At 48.3% G+C, this 5,599-nt stretch overlaps 1 non-coding gene across 1 annotated transcript; it reads right to left on the minus strand.

Annotated features, from left to right (window-relative positions):
• Nucleotides 1-5,107: 5,107 nt before the first annotated feature.
• LOC119459806 (U1 spliceosomal RNA) lies at nt 5,108-5,270 on the minus strand. The gene has a single exon (XR_005193811.1). It is a non-coding gene; the product is annotated as a U1 spliceosomal RNA (small nuclear RNA).
• Between the last annotated feature and the right edge of the window lie 329 nt (nt 5,271-5,599).

Genomic DNA, 5,599 nt, shown 5'->3' on the forward strand with positions numbered 1-5,599 from the left:
TCAACGTGAACATTGTGAGGCTAGAACGCTATGCACCAGAACCACCAAAGAACACTAAAAAAAAACCGTCGGGGCACCCGAAATGGTGGCTTAAGCGGCTATGGCGTTGAGCTGCTAAGCACGAGGTCGCGGGTTCGCTCCGATTGGCGCAGAATGCAAAAATACTCGTGCACCGGGCATTGGGTGAACGAGAAAGAACCACGGGTGGTCAGAATTAATTCAAAGCCCCCCCCCCCCCTCCCCCCACTACGGTGTGCATCATAATGAAATGATGGATCTGGCAAAAAATAAAAGAAAACACTAACACATTAATTCGACACTAAAGGAGGCCGCAAATGTGATTTGTCAACGAATTCATTCCAAATCGGGAAGAAATCCATTCACTATAACTACGATTCCGATACTGACTGAACAATTTACGAAGCCAGATTTTCTGTCATAAGTTGCGCAAAACGTTAAACTTATGAGAGCCTCCAAAAGCGGTCGGGGGAGGTAGAAACGAAAGCACTTACCTAATAAAATAAAATAAAAACATGCACCCCATAACTCCTGTATCCAATAAACCCATGTAATATATAGGAAGATATGCAGGTTTATATCCCCGTGGCGATCCCATGTATACAGTTTGGAATTTATCTCGGAAGCGATTTCTTAAAGTATTCATGACGAATATAAAGTCCGGTGCAGGCGGAACTGTCATTGAAGAGGTTTAAGTATATTCCGGCCGTCTATGTTTGTGAAGGTTGACACTTCTTTATTCTATAGCATTGTGGTCGTCATAGTTGACGAAAAGCACCCTTGAAGCGCATTTCGAATACCACGAAATGACACTAATATCCAGGATGTATATAACATCAAAATGCCAACTTAGCAATACAATGTTATATTTTCATCTTGGTGTTTACCCAAAGAAAAGCGTCTTTTACGACAGGAACTGTTCAGATACGCTTGCTTTATTCACATGCATTGTGCATTCCGCATGTAATCGTGATACTTAAGCAAGAAAACGATTTTTGACGTTCTTAACATACCAGTCGGCATTAATAACCGGTGTGGCAAGCGATTATTTCCTTGAGCTGTTTTCAACTCTGAGAAGGACATGTAGGATTCCACGTGTTCATGTGGGATACCCCGAGGGGGAGGGGGGTTTGAATGGAAAATGTTCTACTTTTTTTCGATATTATTAGAGTTTTGGTGTGCATGTGATCAGATGCCTTCGTCCTGCAGCGGGCATAAAAATTGGGCGGATGATGATGATGACGATGATGATGATCAGGGCCCGATCCGTACGTTTCCTATGAGTCAAGCGTTCCAAGTACATCGTCGCGAGGAAGTGACGGTGATCAGGCAGAAAACACTGCCGCATAGAACGAATGAAGAATTTAACTTTATCTGGAGAACTTATCTGGCCCATGCAGAAAAAACAAACACAAGTATAAGAGCTATAACCTTACATTAGCGATCGCAACCATCGGTCGTCGTCGACCTCACACTGTTCGACTCGCTCATATTTATAGTTCATCAATTTCTTTCTCTATAGTTCATCGGTCATCGTACGACATTCCAGAGAAGTCGGCGGTGCTCGCGTCATGGCCGAAAATAAACAGCTTTCGCAACGCTCGCGCAATCCGATAATGACAGGTCCGTCTCGACATCGGCGTTAACGACAACGCTCGCCAAGTTTCCCATAGAGCAAGGGCGACTCGCGCCGAGCGATAACTGAATAACAGTGATAAAATTCTGTGAAGGCAGTCGCCAGGGCAGAAAGGAAAAAATAAAAAAAAAGCATCAACATAGGCGTGGCAATAGAAACGCCGCAAAACCGTAGATAAATTCTGAAACTGCGGGAGTGCGCAAACGTGTGCGCGATTACAGCGACACGGCGCAGGTGCAGAATCAGAGTTCTACCGGTTGTTTCGCACGCGGGGCCATATAAGCTCCGGATTTTTATTTACAGCAAAGCTGGATATGGCAAGTTTCCAGTGGGTCGATGTCCGTAGACCAAAAATGTCGAAGTTAGGGCAATACCGGGCCGACCGCTCGGCGGAGGTAGGCGGAGGTCTACCTGTTATAGCACTCCGCCAAATTGCAGAAATAAGTTTAATATCTCGGGTCCAAATGCAACCCGTGTCAGATATTAAGCTGATAAAAACACATAACTACACTTTGGCCCGGGTCGGCCATGTCATACGTTCGCACCATACGTGCACGTGTACGCCATCCCGTGTATTCGAGCTAATGCCTACCACTCTGAGTGTCTTCTGTCTCCTGACGCCATGCTCTGCATAGGCTCCTTTCCTCAGTTCTGCTCTGACTGTGAAATTGTTAGGCCGCGTGTTGTACGGTCTGAAGAAGAACAGCGCATGCCTACCAAGAACGACGGCGTGAACAGAAAAGGGAATGGCCGCGGCTTCGGAAGGAGACTATACCGACGATGAGCGGGCCGCGGACGCCAAGCGTAAGCGTGCTGCCCGCCAGGACCGCGAGGTCGAAGGAAATGCGAACCGTCCATATGTGGCACCGATCCCGCAAACTTGGAACGTTTCACCGGAGCAACGGTCAATCACCACATGCACAGCTTCCCTGGTCATCCAACTTCACAGAGTGGAATGGCACTGAATTGCTTGCACCCTGGGGTTTCTTTACGGGCACCGAAGGCACGGTATATACGAGCGTTCTTGCATTCCGCACCCATCGAAATGTGGCGACCGCAAAGGCCGGGATTCAAACCGCTCGACCGCGTGCTGAGCGATGCAAAGCCACAGCCACCGAGCCATCCCCGGCGGGTCCTCAAACTTTGGGTCGGCTCCATCGAAAACTTGCTATAGTTGAACATGATTCTCAGAGGAATATTTTCTGAAGTATGGATGCTCGAACGGAAGCGCTACGACGTACTAACAAAAAAAAAAAAACTGTTCACGCATGTACATTTCGTTAACACCGACAAGTGGTACGGGCTATTCGAGTCGAAACTCCAAATTCGTCGAGTTCGTCGAATACAAACTAAATTGCCGCTCCATGCACTTTGCGTGTATTCGCGGGCTTCTTTCACGCTCGTAAAAACGATTTTAGTAGCACGTATTGAGCAACAGAAAGCTGTATCACGAGCTTTTCATGTTGCTCTACAATTTTCTCATTCCCACTTTTCATCTAATTATAATATTTGAGTTTATTAATTAGTTAAGACTAATTATGTATAGGCGGTATGCAGAAAATCATCTGAGTATTTCCAAGCGACGGCAAACAACATTACCTTGGTTCTGTCCAGCTACGATGGCATTTGCATATTGAGACGCAGTAGCTATAGCATCGCCATAGTAACATCCCTCTACGCGCTTACTACTATAGCGCAATTCAACATCCAGTCAACCGCACATAGCATTACTCGGAGAAGGCCTAATCTTGACCAGATACCTATACCCACGATGATTGCACCATCTTTCCGTTATACACGCGAGGACTGTGCATATTCGTTGTTAATGCGAACACGGGGCCCTTTAGGGGCCACGAAGCGTCAACATTTGCCTTTTCGTTATTATATTTCTTTATTTTGGCGAGTCCTTGTTTCTTCTATCTATCCTCCTTCTCAGATGGTATTCCGTCGAACTCTCGACTACAGCTTACAAGCACAAAGGCATACAGCCAGGCACACTGCTGCTATACTTGCCTCAATCAACGCGATTCGCTAGACGTCGCGAATGCGTCATGTCTCCTAGAGGGCACAGGCCACGACAAAATTTTGCATTATCTGCGGCTGCGCGCCAAACTGCATACTTGCGCCTTCTGACAAAGCAGGCGCCTGGAATTACGTATTGGCAGGCACACGAGCACAGCAGGACTCGCATTCGCAACGACATATCTCGACACTGCATGCTTTATTCGACAGAAAGCGCAAGACCCGTAGCGGGCCATCCTGAGCCGAAGTTTAATGCATACCGACAGCAGCGCCAGAACAAAGACTGGTGAGCTGCGGACGAGCGTTGCACGGCACTAACGTTTTAAAGCGGAGCTTTGTACCTCTACCAGCCAAGGGTTCTGTCGTGTCCGTCATTGTAATCAAAAAACGATCCCGACGAACCGCTAACAATTGCAGGTATAGCAGTATAGCTTACTTGAATTCAGGCGTTCAGCGTACAACTAAGCACTCGTTTTCGCAAGAAAAACCACAAAAACAAGCTTCAAAGTGATGAGCCAACATGATGGATGATAAGGGCTGCGGGCAAACAACGGAAACAGGCTCGGCGCGGTCCGTAAGATTAGATTGCAGCTGTTGCGAAGCTTATGCAGCTGCTTGAAAGAGGGTTGACGTCATTCAAAACCCTTCCAGCCTAGTAACTGCTTCGATTCATTTTCTAGACTACCCCACTATGGGTAGACCACGGAAAGTAAAGACGGCAGAAGAAGAGCGTGAAAAAAATATCAAGTGCGCCGCAGTCACCGTGAGGGTGGCGTAAAAAGCTTCGCTTTCCAACCACCTTCACAGGGTGGATTGGCGGGCAATTTTTTTTTTCATGGTTAAAGTAGAGTGAATTCCACATATAGCGTTGCCATGCTGCCAGGAGGCGAGCTTCTCTGCCAACGAACTCTCTCTCCCCCTTTTGGCCCGTCCGCGTGCGAAACCTGTGTTCTCCCATGTAGGGACAACGCCACGTTTTCGTCACAGCTCCGCCACCGGGACCTCCACATTAGGGAGCCTATGAACATCACCGAGTCTGCACGCGCGTGGCCGTACCTAGCACGAGTGTCTCATTTCAGGATTCGCCAGCCGTTTGTGCGCAGGCGCGAGCACGAGTGGTACGTCTACATGCTCCAGCGCCTCCATAGGCAGCCTAATAGCGTGACACGGGCCTGCACGCAACCTGTGTGAGCGAGTGAGTGACAACTTTATTAACCGAGGGGTAAGCGGGACTAAGCTATATAGGCTGCCAAGCTGTGCTCCACGATGGCGTCGTCAGCTCGTGCCAGGACCAGTGTCTGGTTGGCGCGGTTGGTGCTGGAGCGAATGGCCTCCCATTATTCCTGTGTGTACCTGTGTGAGCTGACGAAAGTCACATTGTGGTGGAGCTAGACGGCTATTTCAAATGTCTGACTTTGGATTTGGTAATGGTAGGGGCTGGCGCGTACGCCGAGCCCCACTACCAAAAATTACATGCCCCACCTATCCCGGTTTGGGATAGTGGCGTGCTTCAGCCAACCGCAGTGCAATGGTAGGCCTCGGCACGAGACCCTGGCCTCAGTGATCGCCGGAGGGCCCGACACCAGGTAAGTATGCTAAGGAGCGGGACGGGATCACGGGTCATTCCAGGAAGAACAGCATGTAGAACAAACTGAGAAGTTTGTTTAGAGCCTAGCTGAAAGAGCAGCAAATCAGCTAGAGCTTGCAAAATATAATATCTGAACTCAAATACATCCTGCACGTAATCCTGTATATAGAGAACGCGGGACAATTGCTTTCCAATGACTACGTTGCGAAAAAACTATGTGCACACACGTAAACGACACATGGGCGAACGTTCACTTGCACCCGGTAGCGTTGGATGGATGGATGGATGGATGGATGGATGGATCGAGAACTTTATTTGGTCCTGCAAGGCTATGG

The sequence above is a fragment of the Dermacentor silvarum genome, chromosome 7 (assembly GCF_013339745.2).
Source record: "Dermacentor silvarum isolate Dsil-2018 chromosome 7, BIME_Dsil_1.4, whole genome shotgun sequence".
Taxonomy (NCBI): domain Eukaryota; kingdom Metazoa; phylum Arthropoda; class Arachnida; order Ixodida; family Ixodidae; genus Dermacentor; species Dermacentor silvarum.